The 24,734-nt window shown below is 38.6% G+C and overlaps 1 protein-coding gene and 2 long non-coding RNA genes across 8 annotated transcripts in view; 1 reads left to right on the plus strand and 2 right to left on the minus strand.

The window, feature by feature from the left end:
* Positions 1-24,734, minus strand: part of PDE4D (phosphodiesterase 4D) — a 1,572,405-nt gene that overhangs the window by 330,024 nt on the left and 1,217,647 nt on the right. The gene's annotated exons all lie outside the window — the stretch shown is intronic.
* Positions 1,088-8,013, minus strand: LOC145519064 (uncharacterized). The gene is made up of 2 exons (XR_014063500.1): positions 4,763-8,013; positions 1,088-3,729 (listed from the first exon to the last, which is right to left on the minus strand). It is a non-coding gene; the product is annotated as an uncharacterized LOC145519064 (long non-coding RNA).
* On the plus strand, positions 7,438-12,225 carry LOC145519069 (uncharacterized). The gene is made up of 2 exons (XR_014063505.1): positions 7,438-7,723; positions 8,204-12,225. It is a non-coding gene; the product is annotated as an uncharacterized LOC145519069 (long non-coding RNA).

Below are 24,734 nucleotides of genomic sequence, written 5' to 3' on the forward strand. Positions count from 1 at the left end.
TGAGAACTGCTGTATCCTATTGACATGAAATTGAACTAACTGTTGAATCTTTCTGATCTGTTTCTTCATCTGAGAAACAAGGATAAATCCCTATGCACACAAGGGTTAGTAAGGGGATCAAATGAGATAATGGTAAGGTAAAACATTTAACAATGCATAGATGTTCTACAAATGTAGACTATCTCATACTTAATCACCACAGAAGTCTCCTATGAGTTAAAATCTGGTCATATTACATGTGATCCTAGATCCAAAGGAGAAGACAATGAAAAAATATATATAACAAACTGTTATGTCTCTTACCAGAAACAGCACAACATTCATAACACTAATATTTAAAATAATATGCTCAGTCGGACACACTCAGTCGACTCTTTGCGACTCTGTGACCCCATGGACTGTAGCCTACAAGGTTCCTCCACCATGGAATTTTCTAGGCAAGAGTACTGGAGTCGGTTGCTATTTCCTTCTCCAGGGGATCTTCCCAACCCAGGGAATGAACCTGGGTCTTCAGTATTGGAAGCAGATGATTTTACTGTCTGAGCCACCAGGGAAGCTCCCAAAATAATATGCTGTAATGGTTAATTGTATAGACTCTGGAGACATACTAGCAGGATCTGAGTTCTGACTCTACCTTTTACTACCTGTGTGATTTGAAACAGATCACTTCATCCCTGTATTCTTTACTTTTCACATCTGTAAAATGGGGATAATAATAATACATACCTCATAGGTTGATTGTGAGGAATGAAGTCCTTAATATAGGGAAAATATTAGAATGAGGCTGGCACATATGAGTATTACATTAGTATAGCTGTTGTTTAGGCATACATTCTATGATGCTTTCTTTAAATGCTATGCTAACTCTTGGATAGTATTTGTTTTACATTGTTTGAAAAGCAGCATAGATTTCTCATAGGCACGTGTTGCAAGTTCCACAAGTGCATTATGGGAGAACAAAGAAAAGCAACTCAGTACATGATTCATAAATGACAGCCTAGATGAGCCCATATTTTATAGGAGGCTGAAATTACAGTGAACCAGAGTACACTCATTTGGGACCTTGGTAAAATCTGTGGCCCTCCTATTTTTACTTTTTTTTTTTTTTCAGGTAATGAAATAACAGATAGAAGTGTCTTGTATTTGCAGTGTGACTTTAAAAATCACTTTCATATCCATTACCTCAGTAGAAGTTCAGAACTATGAAAAGTCAACTATGAACTTACTTTCACCCTCACTTATCTCTTTGAGGAATCAATTCAGTTGAATACTTGTACTTGAGAAAAACAGGTGGGCTCTTTGCCCAATACTTTCTGACAGCTCTTAAGCCTGAGCTTTTCATCTGAGACAACTGCAAGCCTAGAAGGACCAGAGGGGCAATTTATCAGCCCAGCAGACCTCGCAGGCCCTGGACTGTGGCTGGGCCATGTCTTCTACAAACAGCTGTCAGTAACTGAATCACTGACTGTGTCTTCCTTGAGAGGAAAGCCATTTTGATTGCTTTGCCAAGTCCAAGAGTGCGAGGGAGAAAAGGAGACTGGCGAGTCAGGGACTTCCACTAGGATTTTCCGGTGGGCTATGACTAGTTGCCTCATTCTGTTTGCTGCATTCAGAAGTGATTTTCCACGAGACTACACCTACTGGACAGGAAAGTCTTGAGCTGTTTCTTATCCAATTTGATCATCTACAAAATCAGTATTGTTGATTTAAAGCCCCAAGGTATGGCAAATGTGGCAGAGATGAGAGTTCCATGCAAACGTTTTTAAGGAGGCATTTGCTAGGAAAGCCCCTAGAGAAAGGCACTGACTGACACACACCATCTTGTGAGATTTCAGTTAAATTTAGTCATTATGCTTACTTCAGAAAGAAACCCTCCTCAAAAGAGTTGCTCTCTTTCCTCAAAATACTCACTGAAATCTTTAAATACATTATGACAATGGAATATACCAGACAGAGGTTAATCTTTTATTACTAAGATCAGTGTAATATCTGAAGGTCATGAGTTGGATTAACAACCATGATAAGAGTTTAGGTATACTGAATGTATAAAATTGAGCATATCTGTATTCACTCCAAGACAAAACAAGCTGGTTTAAAAAATTCTCTCATTATCTTTTGTTCTTTGATTTCCACCCTTCCCCTAACAATTTGAACTTTAAGAGTTGTACAAGAATTCAAAATAATATAAAACAATCAATGACCGGTTCTTGCGCAGCATCATCTCCCCAACACCTACAGCATCGTCCCAGACATTGTGGGTACTCAAAATATTTATGAAATAAACAAATATCTGGAAGGTTTGGGTCATTTTAACCAAACAACTACTTACATTTATCTCTAGACATAATAGTCTTGAACACATTAAGAGAAACTGATCAATACTAAACAACAACAAAAATGTTCTCCTTTGTAGGAACAAAACACCAAAGTATAATTGTGAAAAGTCAAAAAGTAATCTACAAATTAACTACAGAGTGTTATTAAATGAGTAAAAGCCATTCTATGAATAAATAATGTAGTACTTTGCTAAAGGTTGTTGCTATTATGTGTAAGCCCTTCAGGATGAAAACTGAGAGTCCTATTTTTAATATGTTTGTCACATTAATTAATAAACAATGTAAACAATTCATGCAAGCACAGCCAAGCATTACTCTTGAGGATCAATGGGACATTTCAGAAATGAGAACTAAAAGCATGGAGTACTCTCTTGATTTGGAAAACTGATTCTAAATTTCTTGATTTTCCCAGAGGGTAGCGTTCAAGCAAAATTTGGTACAGAAGTGATACATGTAATTGAAGCCAACGTTCCCTTATTTTCCCTAGGGAAAATAAGATTCTTTCACCATTGGGAGATGCTTTGAATGCTGTCCCTGAACTGGCCCCAGGTGACCTGTTCTTTGTGGGACTCATATCACTTCCTCCCACAACATGCTTTCCTGTGGGGGGAGGAGGGTGAGAAGCATGTCTTGAGACTCTTCCGCTAAGAACTAATGCCAATAAAAATCTGCTCTTGGGAAAGACTCTAAGCTCAGATATTTATACTTGCATGGATTCAAATCATTCTACCTTTTAATGAGGTATTTGCCTTTTTGGTCTTACCTTTGTGTAAAAAGGTCAAGATACAAAAACTATTTTTTTTTTCTTTTCAAAGGAAATTGTCACCATTGGACCTCATGAAGATAAAGTCTCTTAGTGTGCTCATTTGGCTTTAAGTTAAAAGAAATCTGCCTGTTATTGAAAGTGCATATACAAACTACATTGACCAATTAGATCATGCTGTTTCAGTGAATTAAAAAGAGATGTACAATTCATTCATTGGTTGTTCAGGCTGTGGTACTTCTGTTTACACTGAACACTGGATTCCTTGGCCATCTCACCAGTGTCTTCATGTCTGACACACATTTCTTACTCCCTGATGGATGTTTCTACTCTGAGGACACAACCCCTCTCAGTGAAAACATGGCTGAAACCACATCCATCCTTTTGTTCCACCAACACACTGTCCTTCTAGACTTTCCCACTTCCCAGTCTTTAGTTCAGTCATGACTGACTTTTCATTTCCACACCCCATTGCATTCATTGCAAATTTCAAGTTGTTACAGTCATGTATGGATGTTAGAGTTGGACCACAAAGAAGGCTGAGTGCCGAAGAATTGATGCTTTCAAATTGTGATATTGGAGAAGACTCGTGAGAGTCTTTGCACTGCAAGGAAATCAAACCAATCAATCCTAAAGGAAATCAACCCTCATTGGAAGGACTAATGCTGAAGCTGAAGCTCCAATACTTTGGCCACCTGATGCAAAGAGCCAGCTCATTGGAAAAGGCCCTGATGCTGGGAAAGATTGATGGCAGGATGAGAAGGGGGTGACAGAGGATGAGATGGCTGGATGGCACCACCGATTCAACGGACATGAGTTTGAGCAAACTCCAGGAGGTAGTGAAGGACAGGGAAGCCTGGTGTGCTGCAGTCCACTGGGTCACGGAGAGTCAGACATGACTTAGTGACTGAACAACAACATCGATACATTTCCAGAAATGACCTTCATTCTATTTCCACATCCATGAACTTAGTTTATTATCTGATTATTCTTTTCTTAACAAAAATAATATTTACTCATTGTATTAGTTTGCTAGGACTGACTGACATAACAAATACCACAGACTGGGGGGGGCGCTTAAATAACAGAAATTTATTTTCTCATAGTTCTGGAAGCTGTAAATTCAGATCAAGGTGTGGGCAGCATTGGTGTCTTCTGGTGACTTCTCTCCTTGACTTGTAGATGGCCATCTTTTCTATTTGTCTTCACATGGTCTTTCTGTGCCTGTGTTCTAATTTTCTCTTTTTACTGGGGCATCGGCCAAATTGGCTTAAGGTCCATTCACATGACCTGACTCTACCTTTTGTTGTTCAGTCGCTTAGTCGTGTCCAATTCTTCACGACCCCATGGACTACAGCACACCAGGTTTCCTTGTCCTTCACCATCTCCTGGAGCTTGTTAAAACTCATGTCCATTGAGTCAGTGATGCTATTCAACCATCTCATCCTCTGCCGTCCCCTTGTCCTCCTGCCTTCAATCTTTCCCAGCATCAAGGTGTTTTCCAATGAGTCAGTTCTTTGCATCAGGTGGCCAAAGTATTGGAGCTTCAGCATCAGTCCTTCCAATGAATATTCAGAGTTGATTTCCCTTAGGATTGACTGGTTTGATCTGGTTGGATCTTCTTGCAGTCCAAGGGACTCTCAAGAGTCTTCTCCAACACCACAGTTCTAAAGCATCAGTTCTTAGGTGCTCAGCCTTCTTACTCACCTGTTTAAATGCCCTATTTCCAATATATATTGAAGTGCTGAAGTAAGCACTCAACATACGAATTTGGGGAAAACACAGTCTATAACACTCACATTTTTCCTATGACACATGCTCTTATCTCTGAATGGCATAATATTTTCCCCCAGGATTATTTTGATAGTCTTTTGAAAAACTGTGCTGTACAATTGCAGATACTTCCTTAAACCAAGGCTCTCTCTTCAGAATCCAAAGGCGCACTGTCTCATGTTAACGTCCTCCTTCTCTCATTCAAGGCCCTATATAGTCCAGATGTCCACATTCAAGTTTCCTTCCCTATGATTCTAATAAAACAAAGTCACTATAAACTACTCAAACACAGACCTTTATCTCCAACTTCTGTTGTCCTCAGGTATATTTTTCTAAGAATGGCATCATTTTTCAAAACTCTAAGCAAAAGTTAGTTTACTTTGGCATTACTTCTTACACATCCTTCCCGACAACTGTGGTTCCTGGTTCCCGAGCCATAGCCAACTTACCTGGCCCTCTCTTATTTTATATTTCTCTTCTGATTTCCTCACTCCCTAAATCCTAAATCCACCCCTTTAACGGAGGACTCACAGCATTATGGGTACTGAATAAACCACTTACTGAGTTGATCAAAGCCAGTCTATTTGACATCAATTGTTTCAGAAGTCAATATGATTAAAATATATCAAACAATTATCAATTATTATTTATTCTTTCATTCATCTTATAGACAAGGCATAAATCATGGCTAGATGACTAAGCCATTAGTGATTATTTTGGTTGAATAGTATACATTTTCTTTATACTTTAAACAAGTATAGATTGCTAATGCTAGGCACACACACACACATGCCTTTTTTTTAACCAAATTTTTTGGTGACATTTGTGAAAACTAGCAGAAATGTTCTTATTATCCACATTATGATAATACAGTTTGATTGGTTTGCCAAAAATTTTGTAAGATCTGACTTTAAGACATTTTTAGGTCAATTCTAGTTTATTTCCCCTTCTAATTACCCTTTCCAAGGTTTACTCTGCATTTGGCACAAAGATCTTAGTTCTTCCCTATTCTCTTGTCCACCTTAATAAGTTACTTTAAGTCTCTGAAAATAATACATTAATACAGGCCAAACATGGCCAAAATTCTGATAGTCTAGTTCATAGTGTTTTCTAACTCCCTTCACCCTTTTTGCATGTATTATAGAAACTAGAAAGCAAATATTAATTTTCTAATCTCCTTCCCACTAGAGATGGCCATATGGCATAGTTCTGGCTAATGGGTTATAAGCCGAAGTCTTTTGAAGGCTTTGGGGAACGTTTTGCGCTTCTGGTGATTGGGCAAATGTGACTAGAGCTGATCCTTCCCCTCCCATCCCCTCACTGCATGTAACACAGATATGATGTCTAAAGCTGCAGTACCATCATGTCTTCATGAGGAAAAGGCCAAGAAAGGCCATCTTGCCAGCATGAGGGAAAGGCCAAGAAAATTTCCTAGATGCTGGCCTTCTGCAAATGGTGACAACATCATATAACAACTGAAATGCTTCCAGTGGCCACTTATTTAAAAGTAACCCACTATTTGAACCCTCCCTACACTGTTGGTTGGAGAAGGCAATGGCACCCCACTCCAGTACTTTTGCCTGGAAAATCCCATGGACAGAAGAGCCTGGTAGGCTGCGGTCTGTGGGGTCTCGAAGAGTCGGACACAACTGAGCAACTTCACTTTCACTTTCCCTTTCATGCATTGGAGAAGGAAATGGCAACCCACTCCAGTGTTCTTGCCTGGAGAATCCCAGGGACAGCAGCGCCTGGTGGGCTGCCGTCTATGGGGTCGCACAGAGTCGGACACGACTGAAGCGACGCAGCAGCAGCAGCACACTGTTGGTGTGAATGTAAACTGGTACAGTCACTGTGGAGAACATTATGGAGGTTCCTTAAAAAACTAAAAATATAGCTAACATATGACCCTGCAATCCCACTCCTGGGCATATGTCCGGAGAAAAACATGATACAAAAAGATGCATGCACCCCAATGTTCATTGCTACACTGCTTACAATAGTCAAGACATGGAAGCAACCTAAATGTCCATCAACAGAGGAATGGATAAAGAAGATGTGGCACATATATACAATGGAATATTACTCAGCCATTAAAAATAATGAAATAATGCCATTTGTAGCAATGTGTATAGACCTAGAGAGTGTCATACTGAGTGAGGTAAGTCAGATAATGAGAAATATTGTACAACACCCCTTATATGTGGAATCTAAAGGAATTTATACAGATGAACTTACAAAACAAAAACAGACCAACAGACTTTGCTAATAAGTTTATGGTTGTGGGGGGAAGGTCCCAAAGTATATCACATGGAACTCTGCTCAATGTATGTGGCAGCCTAAATGGGAGGGGAGTTTGGGGGAGAATGGATACATGGATAAGTATGACTGAGTCCCTTGGCTATTCACCTGAAACTATCACAACATTGTTACTACAAAATAAAAAAATTTTTTTAAACAAGTAACCCCTATTGGTTCAAGCCATTGTTGGTCCAGGTTTCTTGTTACTCATAGCTGAAAGCATTTAAAAGTAACACACTAAAGCTGACAGTTTGAGTTGAAAAAGGCATTTTTTTTTTTTTTTTACTTTTTATTTTGTTTTCCACAAAGAAAACCTTTTCTGTGGCCAGAGAATGCTCTCTAATCAAAATCCAGTTATAAGCCCACAAATCCAGTTCCCTAGGTCGAAAGGAAGCAAGGAACCACAAGGACCTATTATATAGCACAAGTATTTTGCAATAACCTGTAAGAGAAAGAATCAGAAAAAGAATATATATATATACACACACACACATATATATATATACACATATGGGCTTCCCTGGTGGCTCAGACTATAATAAAGAATCTGCCTGTAATGCAGGAGACTTGGGTTCAATTCCTAGATGGGAACATCCCCTGGAGAAGGGAATGGCAATCCACTATAGTATTCTTGCCTAGAAAATTCCATGGACAGAGGAGCCTGGTGGACTACAGTCCATGGGATCACAGAGTCATATACAACTGAGCGACCAACACAACCACCATCATATATACATACACACACACACACACACACACACACACACAAAACTGAATCACTGTGCTGTACACCTGAAATAAAGCCAACACTGTAAATCAACTATGCCTCAATTTAATAAATACATAAAATTAAAAAAAATATGTTGCTGTTGTTGTTTAGTCGCTAAGTCGTGTCTGACTCTTGTGACCCTATGGACTGTAGCTTGCCAGGCTTCTCTGTCCATGGGATTTCCCAAGTAAGAATACTGGAGTGGGTTGCCATTTCCCTCTCTAGGGGATCTTCCTGAACCAGGGATCGAACCTGTGTCTCCAGCATTGCAGGTGGATTCTTTACCACTGAGCCACCAGGGGAGCCACCAGGGAAGCCCTCTCCCCGCTACCCTTTAGTGCTCCAAAGAGGAAGTGAGGGAGAGTGAGTTGGCTATTTCAACATAAATCACTCATCACTAAGAGAATTTCTGTTATCCTCTTTCTTTTCCCCCAGGGATTATTATTAACAATTTTTCAAGGAAGGGAAATATTAAAAGTTATATGGAAAGGGTAGACCTCATGAGGAATCCATTGGTAGTCTTCATGTAAACATTACTCTGATCTCCTTCACCAGTAGTGAAGATGGCATAGAATGGCATAGAATGTTTGTCATCCAAGTGTTTTTTTTAGTTTTTAAAAAATGTTTTACATTCCTTGGACAGAGTACCACCTAACAACAATCCCCAGTTGGCAAGAATCCCATATATTTCTAACATAAATTCAGGAAGCTGACTGTTCCTCTCTCCAGCTCACCATCTGAACAATTAAACTCAGTTGTTGTAATGCTGCTATTAGAGCTTCAGATTTTATAATTTACGTAGCCCAAGGCATTATTCATTTTTATGGAGAGATTCTGGTTCCAGTTCTGCCAAGTCCTAAATAGTTCTAATTACAGTCTCTTTGGGGAGTTTTTCCTTGATCTGTTGGATTCAAGATGCTTTAATAAAATACCAGAGTATTTCTGGTGGGGATAATTTATATTTAATTTTAATGCCTTAATTGTATTTTCTACACATCCTAAAATCCAAGGACAATAATTTCATTAAGTACATACAAAACTGTATATAATACATTACAATGAAAACAATATACTGTCGAAGAAAAAGGCATTTTTTTTTTTACTTTTTATTTTGTATTGGAGTAAAGCTGATTAACAATGTTGTGATAGTCTCATGTGGACAGCAAAGAGACCCAGTCATACATATACATGTATCCAATCTCCTCAAACTCCCTCCCATCCAGGCTACCACATAACATTGAGCAGAATTCCTTGTGCTATACAGTAGGTCCTTGTTGGTTATCCACTTAAAATATAGCCGTGTGTATATATCCATCCCAAACCCTAACTATCTCTTTCCCCTATCCCCCAGGCCACCATAAATTTGTTCTCTATGTATGTGAATCTGCTTCTGTTTTACAAATGAGGTCATTTGTATCATTTCTTTTGAGATTCAGCATATAACAGATGTCATGTGAAGGTTTTGTTCATGTTGATCCAAAGCTACAAAGTCTTTAAATAGAATAATTTATTTGTTTACCTGAACAACAGGTAGCCTTACTTGTTTGTTGAATGCTAAGCTATGGGGTTCTCTTTTAGATACAAAGGATGTATCTCATTTAGCTTACACAGAAAACACACAGAATCTTTACATCTCAGAGCAGCCCCAAATTTAATAGTGTCCTTTCTATCTAAATCTGATAGCCTTTGTAAGACTGGAAATTTGACAAAAGCAGTTCAGTGAGAGGGAATTAGGAGAAGCAAGTTGGAGGAGGTGATCTGGAGAACGTCTCTTGACACTGTGTTTGCTAGGTAAGCACAGTGGTTATACAGGATTTAGATTTTACGTTAGTTGGAAGGACATTGAGAAAACTAAGGCAGCCACACTTTGGTACCACTATTGTTTTACTGAGGTTTACAGGCAAAGCAGAACTATATTAACATGCCCACATAACACTAACCAGGCCTTCTCCTCATGCCCCATTCCTGGGAATACATTTGTTCTTATAGCTAAGTAATTAATTACACTGTAGGCACATCATCCACGAAAAGATAAACCGATTAGTCACTCATTAGGAAAAATGACTGAAGTTCACCTGGCCTTCCCCACCTCTTTTTGAAATGTTCTTAGTACATATTTTTTCCCTCATACTAAAGATTCTACTACTATTTTTCACTTGGGTAATTCCTGTTCACACTTCATTTCTCAGCTTGCATATTTCCTCCCAGAAGCTTTGATTTCCCACCCCCAAATTAATTGGTTCTCCCTTTTATAATATGGTTTGGAATCTTTACTTCTCCTTTGGTGCACTTCATCTAATCACAGATTTAATTTGGGGATGATGCACTTAAGGCTTATCAGATGCTGGAGGACAGGGGCCATGTGTGTTTTATTCACCTCTGTTTCCTCAGAGACCAGCGGAGTCTAGTACAGGACAGGACAAGAGCCCAATAAATGTATCAAGTAGCAGAGCTCATATTGCCTTCCTGGCTCAGAGCATGGGAACCAAGCCCTGAATACCAACAGTTGGAATCTGCAAACAGCCAAATACACAGTTTACAGAGGAGACAGCTGCAAAGATTGGGAAGCACCTAGACTCTGGAAAAACAAGAAAGGTGACAAAAGAGAATTGCATCTGTTTCATCGTCTCCTCAAGGGTCATGTTGATTTATTAATCTTTACTATTGAAAAAAAATATTTTGCCCCCATTGGAGGGGGGTTGATGCTTAGTTACTGCAGTGGATTTAGACCATTCATCTTAAATTTTTAAAAGATACAAGTAAAATAAGTATAACTTTAAAGAAGAGAGAGATTGCAGTACCAATACAATGTCTCCCTCCCAAGGATGAAAGAGAAATTGCTTCTTTAAAAAAAAAAAGTATCTTTCTGTAATACTACGGAGGAAACTTGAAGATGGAAACAGAAAAAGCTAGATGGCAGCAGACTGACTTGATTTTATCACAACTCCCCAAGCCCTTATCAATGACTAGATATAAGCATGCTTACAACCAATGGCAGTATTCATATAAATAATATAAACAGTTCAACAGATTACAGACATAAGTTCTTAAGCCACTTCTTGACATTTGGAAAAAGTACAGTTGGGAATTTTCCCTGCCTTTGTAGTTTCAGAAAAATGGTCTCGGCTAGATGTCTATGCTATATTCAGATGATTCCTATTCATAAAATGAGAATACAGAAATAGACTAACTTCTGTAACAGTGACACTGCTGGGAGAACAAATTGGCTCAAGAAGCAATAAAAAAAAAAAAACTTGAGAAGGCACTTTCAAATAATCAATTTAATTGTATCGCTTTTTGCTGTGACTCTGAAGAAAGCTAATTTAGTCTCTGAAAGTAGCATCTTGGTGCCTGGAATTGGCAGTTGCAAGCTTCAGGTAAACTATTCCATGAACTTCAAGCTGCCCTTGACAAAAAGGACACACTCAGCTCCAATCCATCAGGAAAGGTCTAATTTCACAAGGCCAAACAGACAGAGAAAGTGACCCTCAGAGGAAAACCTTGTAGAGGTGAATTTGCATTTATTTCCATTCTCCTGTCCATCATAAGCTCAATTGAGCTATTTTTGGATGATGTCTCTTTATTCCTATTTATGACTATTATATTTTTTGAAATGTATTTTTGATTGTGGTTGTAAGAAGTAGGTATAGTTTAAAGAGTGTATAGCTGCAGAGCTAGGCAGCCTAGAGTTCAAACCTCACTTTACTAGATAGATGACCCTCAGCAAGCCACAGCCCACAGGACTTCTATTTTCACAGCTACTGACAAAACAGGGTCTGTGTGTATCATGGTAATGCCCACCTCTTGGAGGTGGTGAGGATCAACCAAGTGACCACTGAAAATGGTCAGCACAAGGCTAGGCCTATAATCTCATCCTTTTGCTATTTTTTGGCCTTTTCTTCTTCCTCCTCTTCTCCATCTTCAGCGTATGAGCCTTCTTAGCAGATGATTTCCTGCCATGCTTGACAAGCCCACTGCCCACTGAGAAGCTCTGTGTACCTGACACAGGATGTCGCCCTGTTAGGGATTCAGTCTGTTTATTCAATGCTCTGTTCATCTGAGAATGCAGAAGTTCCCAAGGGGAAAACCATGAATTCATGTCTGATTATTTAGTTACACTTTTAAGTCTTTTCCCTTTTTAACAATTTACTGTGAGCAGACGCTATCAAGGAGCATATAGAATGAGGAAGGGTTTTGGCTTTGAGGAGAATAGGGGGACATAGAAAGCAGAGAATGATGAAAAAGCTCTCCAAAGGTAAGTGGTCTGCTAACCCTGATCCTACCCAGTTCCTTGGTAAATCAAGCCTGTGTGCCTCTTAAATTGTCTGCTCTTAGCTTTTCATGTTTTACAGCCAAAGTATTTAGGTCTAATATTTGTTTTCATGGGGATGTTTTACAAACATGTCTGCATGCTCAGTCGCTGAGTCCTGTCTGCCTCTGTGACCCCGTGGACTGTAGCCTGCCAGGCTCCTCTGTCCATGGGACTTCCAAGGCAAGAATACTGGAGTGGGTCGCCATTTCCTTTTCCAGGGGAGCTTCCAAACTCAGGCATCAAAAGCGCATCTCCTGTATTTGCAGGTGGGTTCTTTACCACTGAGCCACCAGGGAAGCCCCTTTTACAAACAATCCCAAATTAATCATTATTCCTTGAAATAGTAATCTGATCTATTATCAAAAGCTCTTATTTATGGGATTCTTTGAAATTTCATTTCACAGATTGGTGTGTTTTTATTCTATTTGGTCTATGTACTATGTCACTTCAGTTGTGTCCGACTCTGCGACTCCATGGTTTGTAGCCCACCGGGCTCCTCTGTTCATGGGATTCTCCAGGCAAGGATACCGGCCAGGGATCGAACCCACATCTCCTGCATTGGCAGATGGGTTCTTAACCACATGGGAAGCCCCTAGGCAGCTATGTTAAAAATTGAAAACAGGAAAAGGGAAGAGCAAATTGGGCATTTCAAATACATAGCTATAAAACATAAAGAATCTTATTTTTAAAAATTCACCAGCTTATATACAAGTTGTAGTCTAGAATGTCCTACACTGAGATACTACCTGGAAAAATGCTGGTAAACTGAAATGCTTCCCCTTTTGTTAAAATAAAGGAGTATTAGTTGATAGTTACCTCCAGTATCTTTAGAGTATGCTGATGGCTCAGACGGTCAAGCGTCCACCTACAATGCGGGAAAGCCGGGTTCAATCCTTGGATCGGGAGGATCCCTTGGAGTAGGAAATGGCAACCCACTCCAGTACTCTTGCCTGGAAAATTCCATGGACGGAGATCCTGGTAGGCTACAGTGCATGGGGTCGCAGAGTCGGACACGACTGAGCAACTTCACTTTCACTTTGTTGAAACCACGGATGACTCTACAGGGTCCTCCTGGGTACAAAAACTCCTGTGGGTCCCCTGCTCCTCGTCTGTAGATATAAGGCTTCCGTTTCCTAGGCCTTCTCCTTCCACAAAGCAGATTCAAACAGTTACTCATTAGGGGAGTGAGGGAACGCAGAAACAAAGGAAAAGCAGTCAAGGAACAACAGTTTAGTGATAAAACAGAGTGCTAGTTCCAACTAAAGGAATACACGTAACCATCTGATGCACAGCTTCGGACTGTTCGCAGGAACCAAGACCTCCACTCCTATGGAAGATGGTGACTGCCTGCTGAGCACAACAGGTAGAGCCCAGACCCAGTGGAGCCTGAAGGTTGATGACTGAGATTCCCAAAACACCATCCTGTTACCTCACCACCAACCAATCAGAAGAACGTCATGCACCCTACAGCCACCACCTCACATGTTGCCTTTAAAAACCCTTCCTTGAAAGCCATTGGTGAGTTGGGGTTTTCTGAACACAAACCACCTATTCTGCTTGATCCTCCAATAACCTTTCTCTGCTCCAAACTCCAACATTTGGGTCTCACTGTGCACTGAACACACAGACTTGGGTTGGCCAACATTACCCCTATCTGTGGCCAAGCAGATCGATGATCTCTTGATTTCTTGAGGTTTACAGATTCTAAGAGTCTCATTTTCTCCATTATTAAAATGTAGCTAAACTTTTTGTATATTTGAACTGGGCATATAATCTATGCTAAGTTTTGCATTATCTATGCTGAATATTTTCCTGATGCTAACTGTATTTAATACATTCTATAAGAATTATGTTAAAATTATGTGTTCCAATAATAATGTCATTAAAGAAAACATTCAAAACATTTTAAAGCTTAGAAGGCCATTAAAAAATGCACTTTTGACGTTCTGGGAGAATAGCATTGAAACATGTATATTATCATATGTGAAACAGAACACCATTCCATGTTCGATGCATGTGACAAGGGCTCAGGGCCGGGGCAATGGGATGATCCAGAAGGATGGGAGGGGGAGGGAGGTGGGTGGGGGGTCCAGGAAGGGGAACACATGTAAACCCATGGCTGATTCATGTCAATGTATGCCAAAAACTATTACAATATTGTAAAGTAATTAGCCCCCAACTAAAATAAATAAATTTATAAAAAAAAAAAAATGCACTTTTAATCATCAAGAAAATTAATCTTAGTGTTCTGAGAGGAAGAAAGCATACATTTAATTTGTTCATAGATGTGTATTGAGAACGACTCCAGAGGTCACAGTTAATCACTATTTTTTGAACAAAAAGAAACCATAAAAGGGATTTAAGACCATCAGAATCTAAGTTACTCTCTTCAGGTACAATCACATACATAGGAATCGGTATCTGAGTTTGGCTTTAGCTAACTGTTTTGTTTCCTAAACATTATCTTGAAAAGCTAACATCTGTATAAACTTCTCATAACCCTGAATACCAAAGTGTCTGCTTGCCAAAGAAAGGGGTCATAGCATCTGTCCATTCTATATTCATTTTTTAAAACAAAGAACCACCTTAAACAAGTTTCAGTTTTGCTAGAACAGAATTTGGTAACCAGGAGCCCACTGGTAGGCAAATGTAGTTTCCCATTATCATCCCTCTTGTATTCTCTTAAGGGCACAGTTGGTATATAAAGGTATGGGTATATGTAAAAGGCATTCATAAATACGCTCTTTAAGGATGATGGTTGCAAAAGCAGCAGCTGTAGTAGCAGTAACAGCAGTAATATACATGTAACATTTGCTGGTACTTAACAAGTGCTAGGGACTCTACTAAGCACTTTATAAAGGTATCTTACTGATTCACACAGAAACCTTATGAGTTAGATACTATTATTATTTTCATTTGCAGATGAGGACGCTGGGGCAGAGAGGGGAACACAACTAGTAAGTGGTAGAATCAGCTAGGAGGCAAAAGACCGACTGGTCCTACTTCAGAGACAAGGACTTCGCCTCTCTTGGATGAGCAGCTAAACTCAACAGGACTTGCACGAAGTTCTACCTACTAAAACATTTAGAATGATGTCATAGGATCAATTTTCCTGCCTCCAAAGTATTCTTGAGCAATTTTGAGGGTACAGGGAGAAGCTTTAAGAGGTCACAGGGCATTAACTCGAAGCCAGGAATGGCATGGGCATCCTCTTCCATGTTGTGAACCGTCTTCCCAACCGCCTTCATTCCCATCTTTGTTCATATTACCAAACACACGCATGCAAACGGCTTTTCTTTGGTAGTTGGGAGAGACATTGTGGGAAGAGACTTGGGAAGGTTCATATGCCAAAAAATCACAGGAACCGCCAGTTTGTATATGATTTCACGTGAATGTCTCAGACAACCGCTCAAGGATTTTTGAAGGCTCCATTCACCTTTGATGCCCATGAGCAAATGCTGCATCTCATGACGATACTTCACATCCCTATGTCATTTTGCAAGCATGATCTCATCTGAACTTCATAGCACGCTTGTGATAAGCAGGAAAGAGAAAAACATCCCTACTTTAGAGAAGTCCAAAAAATGAGGCACAGTCAAAACAGAATCTAAAGCTAGCATCCGGGTGCACAATCCTGGTCAGTAATCACTTTCATCAATGCAAAGATCTTCTGTTATATTATTTAGCGTGTGACTTGGTGAAACCAGTCTTCTCAGTGAACTAAACTCTGCACAAAGAAATCAAGGGCCCAACAATCTCATATCCTTGTTTAGTTTATTTTAGGATTCACTGAAGTGTCAAATCTAAAGGAGCTGGTTATCTCAAAAGTGTGTCTGGTGAAGCAGGGCTGAGAGAACACACGCCATGAGCTCTTGAAACTTGTTACCATGGAGCTCATGTTCCTAAATTGTTTCTTTCTGTGAAGAAGGTAGAGGGTCATATTTGGAATCCAAGATAACCAGAGTATGGTAGACATAAAAGTAGTGTGATTAGGACAATACTTGGAAACCCCAGTGCAGGCTTGCTGCATTCAAGGCACCAGGGGACAGATTGAGGGCAGAGGTGCTGCTGAAAAATGCCTATTAATAATTTCAGAATACAGAGTAGTTAAATAGCAACACAGCTTTATTTTTGATTTAAAATCTTACACATGTATCACTGCCATAGCAACTGTTAATAACAGTCTATTTTCATGATCCCTGATGGTGTTTTAAGCACAATTTAAAAGGGAAAAAGTCAGAAAAATTTTTAAAAATGGTGTAAAATAAGAGATACACTAAAAATTGTTGTTTACCATGCAACCAGCACCAACTATGCAATCATTTACATTTGTGATAATGATGACCTATTCGTTACCTTGCCAGTGCTTTTCTAAATCCCACAAAGTTCTTACTCTGAAGTGTAGCTTTGTTACAAGTAAGTCCTACAGTGTGCCCACTGCAAACAATTCTAGACAGGTGATCTGTTTGAATAGAGCTTTCTTTGAATCTCTCCAGATCACACACTATGGATATAACGATAACCAAAAAAATATGTCTAAGTATATATTTTTACTCTTTGGTTTGATTCTCTGATCAAGTTAGAAGTAAGACATTGGAACACTGAAGTACATATTTTCCCGAATATTTTCTATTTTCTCAAAGCAATTTTCCCTAGTAATCAATAATGGCAGATGATAGGAGGAGGCTGAACACATCTTAGCATTTCCAAATAGTGTTTTCTAGGTTAGTCCTAGAAAGCATAGGTGATGTATGCTATATAGGCACACATGAAGGGAAACAGGTGTTCCATGGTTTGGGAAAAAAATATAACAAAGATAACTGGTTCCTCAGTACTTCCCAGTACCTTTAGTATGCTAACAAATGGATAATGTTTGAGAAGGAAACAAAATAGGAAGCTTTTCTTAAAATTCCTTAAGCAAAGAAACATTATTTTTCAGAGTAGCTTCAGAAACCAAGGTCTTATGGATACACTTCACATGAGCTTGGGAGTCACACAGATCTGAGTTCCTTTTACGGCTCACAATCACAACTGCTGTGCAACCTTGAAAGAGTTACTGAACTACTCTCAGCCTTGATGTCTTGAGGTTAATGAGAGATCATCAAACTTAAAAATACTGAGGAAAACTGTATTATACTCTTGACATTCAAATGCATCTTCACAATCCCCAAATTTACTCATATCACTATAGAGTAGAATTTTCCCTTAGAAAATTTAGTAAAATAAATCAATACTTTCATTGGTACTTTTACTACTTGTTCCTTTATAGATAAATATTCTCATTGATATTTTTACTACTTGTTACTTTATAGAAATGTCTTCAGACTTTTTGCCTTTCCTGGAATCTCACTTCCATTAACAGCACTGGTTTGCTAAAGTTTTAATTCCTACTTGATGAGCAATTTTGCATAGACTGGAAGGCTCAATGAAAAATCCCACTATATATATTTTTTTTCTGAAAATAAACCTATGGTGGACTATGGTGAACTGGTTCATAGAATGTGATCTCATTAGTCACTTTAAATTTCATATTTTTTATCATTTTTCTCTTAAGAATTATCATTTTCTTAGCAGTTTTCTTTTTTGTTACTTCTGTCCAGGAGAGGGCTGTCCAACAGAAATATAACATGAACTACAAATGAGGGTCATACATACAAATTTAAATTTTCTAGAAGCCATATCATAAAAAAGATTTTTGAAAAATCAGTCAAAGTTAATTTTAATGATATATTTTACTTAACCCAATATATGCAAAATTTACTATTTATACATGGAATCAATACAAAAATTATTGGTAGGAGAGTTTTCACTTTTGTTCATACTAAGTATGTGAAATCTTCTGTGCATTTTACACTTACAGCACCTCTCCCTTGGGTTAGCTACAGTTCTAGGGCTCTGTGGTTCCTGGCTATCTTGTTGGACAGCCCAAGTCTAGATCAACAGCCATCTTTCTTCTGGGGGCCATTTTTCTAAAGATATAACATGTTTATCGCTTCACAGTTGCTGCATTTGCAAGGGAGAATGGAGAATGAAGAAACCATACTGCAATGTGGATACTGGCTGATTCCGTAGTTAAGTAACTTTAACCCACAGAAGAGCTTGGTTGTACTAGGGATAAAATCACTATCTGTCATGTACCCCAGAATTCCTCATAAAAGCCAAAATCTCAAAAGCCAAGGGTTACTATAATTGTTTTATAAGTAAAAAAAAAAAAAAAAGTGACCTGCAGTGTTAAAAAATAAATAAATTCTGCAAATATATGTTGAATACTGACTGCATACATGACACCTGGCTAAGTCTGGACAGACATTTCAGAATAGTTACTAGATATGAGAAATCCAATTTTCCTGGCAGTGGTATGTATGCACACACACAAACACACATATATATCCAAGTATACACATATATGCACATATGCACATATATATGCATAGCATAAACTTCCCTCATTCTAAAAGGGTCAGTGGTTGGTGATTGCTATTTTGTCTTTTTTTTTTTTTTTTTAATAATGGGCACCGTAGATAAAACAGAGAATTAGTCTTGTTTCATAAACAAACTTCCTATTCACATTTAAATTTATCTTCAGGAAGAAATCTGTAGCCTATTCTTGTGAAAAATAATAACTTGCTGTTGTTCAGTCACTAAGTCACATCCACCTCTTTGCAAACCCATGAACTGCAACATGCCAGGCTTCTCTGTCAACCCTGAATATATATCAGAAGGACTGGTGCTGAGGCCGAAGCTCCAATACCTGGGTCACCTGATGCAAAGAGCCGACTCATTGGAAAAGACCCTGATGCTGAGAAAGATTGAGTGCAGGAGGAAAAGGGGGTGACAGAGGATAAGATGGTTGGATGGCATCACTGACTCAATGAACACGAGTTTGAGCAAACTCTAGAAGATAGTGAAGTACAGGGAAGTCTGGTGTGCTACTAGCATAGGCTGATTGCTTACTACATGCCAAGCACTGGTCTAAGAGTTATACATGCCTTATCTCTCTCAATTCTCACAGCAGTTAATGCCATAGGTGCAGAGGCAACTTAAGTAGAATCTATTTAAGAAATGTAACAAATGTCATACACCTGTGAATGGAAAAGCTGCAACTTGAACAAAGGAATCTCAGTTCAACCATAAAGCTAAACTACTCACTTTAAATGCATTATGTTCCACACACTTACTTTCTAGATAACAATTTGTTGTATAACTTGAATTAGGTACTTAAAATGGATATTTATTATAAATTTAAATTTATCTGAAATCTTAGTGGGAAAGAGCTTTGTAAATATAGAGTTTTATACTTAGCATTACCTCTCATTTCATTTCACCCCAGACCCATCCAGGAAAAGGCTTAGCTTCATTCCTTACCTCTGATGAATTCCAGAATCTACAACATACGGAGTCTCTTATCTGTATCATTTCTCCCAGCGCTTGCATTCATCGTTAATGTTGGTATTTTGTGGTCTAGAGGCTCTTGAGAAATGACAAATACCACTCTCCTCTGAACTGTAAGTTACCATATTTGGACTTGCTTTTTCATATAATTTTTACTAAGCCTTTTTTATCTCAGTTATTAAATTTAAACTTTATAATGGACAAGTTTACCTTAATTGTATCTAAATTTTTACTTTGGCAGTCTGGCAGGGTTTAAATGCTAATAGTTGCACATAAACCAGTTGAACCAAATGGGCACGTAAACAGCCAATTAACCTCGCATTAACTGATTTCTCAGTAGACATTAAGAAGGTTATCTTTCTTGGCACCTTAGAACACACAATGTAAGGTAAAAATTAGTCTTCATCTTCATATCTATCCTCTTATTTATACTTAGCAGTGCTCCAAAGAATACTTATTCTTCTTCTGAATAGTAGTTATTGTTAATAGTCATTATTACTCAGAAGAGTAATGTTAGCAACAGGGTCACTTTTAAAAGTCTGCCAATCTCTGATTTAAACAACAGATATCTGAGCTGAAAGTATACATTTCAAGACCTCATACATGTAGCAGATTATATGTTCTCAATTTATATTTGTTCAATGAATGATGGAATTGAACATAAATTCAGAAGGACATTGAACTGCTCTTTGATCTTTTCTGAGTTTAGTATTGATTTAATGAATGCATGCTTGGTCATTAATAGTTTTCTTATACCTCCATAATGCTATTTCTATAAGCTTAGAGGGACATAGTAATTAAGCAGTCTATACACTCAATTTCACATGAGAAGTTTGAAACCTAGAAAAGTTAAGTAACTTGCCTGATGTATAATGAGTCAAGATAAGAATGGAAATCTAGTTCAGCTGGTTGCCAGTCATCCAAGCAAAAAGTGGTATAGTTCATATTTTGATCATCGTATAAATGTAACCTAAAGAAACATGGTGTGTTGGGACTTCACCACAATAATAATAAAGAAATTTTATAGTGAAAATAAGAAATTATATTTTGCATGGCAAAATACATAATATATGATAAATAATTAAAGTCAGATTGGATTTGACTATTAAAAACTGTATTGTCTTCATACAAGATAAGAACTGTTTACAGGAAGGACTTTTTTGCAAATGTTCTAATAGAAAATACTACATATTTAGTTATTCCTTAGGTTTCATTGTTAAGCAGGAAAACTAAAAGAGGCACTGGCTCACACTTTCCCCTCTCCTCTTAGTTCACTGCCACCAACAGTAAAAGGGGTAAATAAAATACTTGAAAGGTGGCCAGTGATCATTAAGTTTGTAACACAAACTTTCTGCTATTTCTAGTGGTATAGGATGACAGCTTTCTCAGAAGTGTTACAAATCCTTCTCCGAGAATGGAAACGAAACTGGTAGATGGGGCCAGCTTTCACACTCAACCTAATTCTTGCTTTAGATGTGTTTCGAGACTCTTTTAGTCACTTACAGCAGTCACGGAAAACGAAAATTCATTAATCTTTTGATGCTAAAACAGATGGCTTGGCAACCTCATTCTGAATATTCCAAAAAGAAAAACCACTTACATTTCTAATTTTTCAGACCCATCCTCCTCTCAATAGTGTCATCTTAACACTGTTTCTGTCACTCAGGAGCAAACCATTAAAAGCTGTTGTTGTTCAGCTGCTCAGTGGTATCCAACTCTTTGCAATCCCATGGACTGCACCATCTCCCAGAGTTTGCTCAAACTCATGTCCATTGAGTTGCTGATGCCATCCAACCATCTTGTCCTCTGTCGTCCCTTCTCCTCCTGCCCTCAATCTTTCCCAGCATCAGGGTCTTTTCCAATGAGTCAGTTCTTCGCATCAGGTGACCAAAGTACTGGGGCTTCACCTTCAGCATCAGTCCTTCCAACAAATATTCAGGACTGACTTCCTTTAGGATTCACTGGTTGGATCTCCTTGTAGTCCAAGGGGCTCTCAAGAGTCTTCTCCAACACCACAGTTCAAAAGCATGAGTTCTTCAACACTCAGCTTTCTTAATGGCCCAGTTGTCACATCCATACATGACTACTGGAAAAACCACAGCTTTGACTATAAGGACCTTTGTGGGCAAAGTAATGTCTCTGCTTTTTAACATGCTGCCTAGGTTTGTCAGATTCTAAGCTGCCAATGCAGGGGATGCGGGTTTGATCTCTGGTTGGGGAACTAAGATTCCACATGCCCTGCATTGTGACCAAAAGATTAAAAGCTGTAGATAAGTATTTACAAAATTCCCAATGATTTGTTTCCCATGTCTAAATATTCTGTTTGTGATCCATTTATTATATTATGAATTTCTCATACACTAATCAGAATTAGGATTACTTTTGGATTCTACTAAAGGATGACTTTTTTTTCTGATTTCACACGGAGCAAGACATTTGTATTTTATTTGCAAAATTTACTCTATCTGAAAAAAATATACTCAAACATCTATATCCTAAAATTCCTTTCTACTCTAACTGGATTAGTAGCATCGACACCATCTTGGAGCTTGTCAGAGATGCGGATGCAGTAGCCCTACCCTAGCCCTACTCAATCAGAACCTGCATGTTAACAAGATCCCCAGGAATTAAGTGTGAATATTCAGGTTTGAGAGGCACTGGCTTAAGCCACAGAATTTAGTTTTTGATTATAAGTTGCCTTGTTCTTTTCAGCAAAAGCCTAAGTTTCCTCACAGTTTCTGGTGCTGGGCCTATGTTAGATATTCATTTAAATACGATCCTTAGTTGCTTAGTTGTGTCCAACTCTTTGTGACCCTTTGGACTGTAGCCTGCCAGGCTCCTCTGTCCATGGGCTTTTCCAGGCAAGAATTACTAGAGTGGGTTGCCATGTTCTGCTGCAGGGGATTTTCCTGACCCAAGAATCGAACCCATGTCTCCTGACTCAAATACAGTAAAGAGATTTAAAAAAGAAGAAAGGTAAAGCATTTCCAACACAAAAATAAAGCCTGAAAAACAGAATGTGTGCTTTGCTTATTTCCCCACGTTTTATTTTGTTGTCAGATTGTTCTGTAAGGTACCGCCTCAGAATAAGTTCCCCGAGTGGAGGCTGAACTCAATCATGCCAGGTAGGTCAATCTGTATTCAATGAATGTTAGGCTGATTATCTACTTAGAGTAATACTTGTGCCTGCTGCTGCTGTTGCTAAGTCGCGTCAGTCGTGTCTGACTCTGTGCGACCCCATAGACGGCAGCCCACCAGGCTCCGCTGTTCCTGGGATTCTCCAGGCAAGAACACTGGAGTGGGTTGCCATTTCCTTCTCCAATGCATGAAAGTGAAAAGTAAAAGTGAAGTCGCTCAGTCTTGTCCGACTCTTAGCGATCTCATGGACTGCGGCCCACCAGGCTCCTCCGTCCATGGGATTTTCCAGGCAAGAGTACTGGAGTAGGTTGCCATTACTTGTGCCTAGTGATCCTCTTTCTCTCTGAATTTGGATATTTTGTATCTTATTATCTCCCTGACAGCAGACAGGACAACAGGGAGTTGAAAACAAAGATTAGTTATGCTGCCTTTTTTAAGCAATTTGGCTGAAACGTTTGATAGGTTGATATATTGGATAAATGAATCCTGTGGATTTACCATGTCACAATTATAAATTTTAATTTATCATTGATTAAACAATTAGCCATTCAAAGCTGCTAGCTGGTTTACACTGGAAATAATATTGACCTGAAAAAATTAATACAATTTCCAACTAGACCCAGGGAGTTACTTAGGCACTGAGAAATATCGGTTCTGAGGATTATTAATTTTAAGGAAAACTTCATTTATGAAGAATCTAAAAGTAAGATTTAAATATAACAGCATCCAGAGCCCACTAGGTGGAGACTAAAGTTTAAAATGTAAAGTTATAAATTCTTAATTTCTTCCCCAATTTCTAACACTTACTTTTCAGTTCATGATTTCAAATATCTGCCTGATACTAAAGTATATATTACTTCATGACATGGGACCTCTAGAATACATTTATATTGCCCTAGCTTTCCTTTTCATTCTACCTTATGTGCCACCAATTAGAGAGCATTAGGACTGGATTTTGAAAGCTTCAAGATATATAACCTACAGTTATTATATATGCTATATCTCTCCATGTATATGCATGTATATACTCCATGTACATGTGACCTGATCTGTGGCTCAGATCATGAACTCCTTATTGCCAAATTCAGACTTAAATTAAAGAAAGTAGGGAAAACCACTAGACCATTCGGGTATGACCTAAATCAAATCCCTTATGATAATATAGTGGAAGTGACAAATAGATTCAAGGGATTAGATCTGATAGAATGCCTAAAGAAATATGGAAGGAGGTTCGTGACATTGTACAGGAGGCAGGGATCAAGACCATCAGCAAGAAAAAGAAATTCAAAAGGCAAAATGGTTGTCTGAGGAGGCTTTACAAATAGCTGAGAAAAGAAGAGAAGCAAAAGGCAAAGGAGAAAAGGAAAGATACATCCATTTGAATGAGATGCTCTGTTCCAAAGAATAGCAAGGAGGGATAAGAAAGCCTTTCTCAGTGATCAATGCAAAGAAATAGAGGAAAACAATAGAAAGGGAAAGATTAGAGATCTCTTCAAGAAAATTAGAGATACCAAGGGAATATTTCATGCAAAAATGGGCACAATAAAGGACAGAAATGGTATGGAACTAACAGAAGCAGAAGATATTAAGAAGAGGTGGCAACAATACACAGAAGAACTGTACAAAAAAGATCTTCATGACCCAGATAACCACCATGGTGTGATCACTCACCTAGAGCCAGACATCCTGGGATGTGAAGTCAAGTGGGCCTTAGGAGGCATCATTACGAACAAAGCTAGTGGAGGTGATGGAATTCCAGTCGAGCTATTTCAAATCCTAAAAGATGATGCTATGAAAGTACTGCACTCAATATGCCAGCAAATTTGGAAAACTCAGCAGCAGCCACAGGACTGGAAAAGGTCAGTTTTCATTCCAATTCCAAAGAAAGGCAATGCCAAAGAATATTCAAACTACCACACAATTGCCCTCATCTCACACGCTAGGAAAGTAATG

This window comes from Giraffa tippelskirchi, chromosome 8 (genome assembly GCF_054371585.1).
Source record: "Giraffa tippelskirchi isolate mGirTip1 chromosome 8, T2T-mGirTip1v1.2.pri, whole genome shotgun sequence".
NCBI classification, from domain to species: Eukaryota; Metazoa; Chordata; class Mammalia; order Artiodactyla; family Giraffidae; genus Giraffa; species Giraffa tippelskirchi.